The sequence below is a fragment of the Octopus bimaculoides genome, chromosome 10, assembly GCF_001194135.2.
Source record: "Octopus bimaculoides isolate UCB-OBI-ISO-001 chromosome 10, ASM119413v2, whole genome shotgun sequence".
Taxonomy (NCBI): Eukaryota; Metazoa; Mollusca; class Cephalopoda; order Octopoda; family Octopodidae; genus Octopus; species Octopus bimaculoides.
In genome coordinates this window covers 23222174-23223093 of record NC_068990.1, presented here as the reverse complement: position 1 = coordinate 23223093, position 920 = coordinate 23222174, and positions in this window count along the sequence as shown.

Below are 920 nucleotides of genomic sequence, written 5' to 3'. Positions count from 1 at the left end.
TTCCTTCCTTCCCCCTCCCAAAAAGAAAAGCTCTACATTGTATTTGTCCCATCTTCGTTGAGCCCTGTGTGGCTAATAAAAGAAATGTATCTCTCTGTCTGTCTGTCTGGCTGTTTGTCTGTCTATCTATCTATCTATCTATCTATCTATCTATCTATCTATCTATCTATCTATCTATCTATAAAACTATTTCTTTACCCTTACAATAATTCTGTATATAGTACGTAACATTGAAATAATTTCAAACAATAATTCTTAGACAAACTTCCACATTCATTATATTTACAATTCTTCAGAGTTACTCATGGAGAAAATTGCTTCTGAAATTGAAACGGCACGAAAATCATACGCACTGTTAAAGTCGAGATAATTGCATATCAAATGTATCCGTTCGTTTGTATGCGTATGTGTGTGTGTGTGTATGTGTGTGTGTGTGTGTGTGTGTGTGTGTGTGTGTGTGTGTGTGTGTGTGTGTATGTGAGCGTGTGTGCACGCGCTCACGTGTGTACTCGCAAGCGTGTGGGAGTTTTTGCGTAGGGTCTCAATGATTACAATTCCTTTGATACCTGTTCGTTATTCAAGTGTATCGCCTTGTTTCGCCGACTACATTCAACACTTCCTACGTTCCACGTAGAAATACATTAGAAATTTGAACTGTTACTTTTTTCATTTAAAGGCGTATTAAATAAAAAAAATTTTAACTCTGCTAAGATATATCTATCTATCTATCTATCTATCTATCTATCTATCTATCTATCTATCTATCTATCAATCTATCTATGTGTATAGCAATGTCCTTAATATAAATAAATATATTTATAGAGAATAATTAATAAATTTTTCTCTTATGAGGTTTTTCACGGTAACTACTTCATAAATTCTTATAAAGATTTTATCCTATATTTCAATTGTAATATATA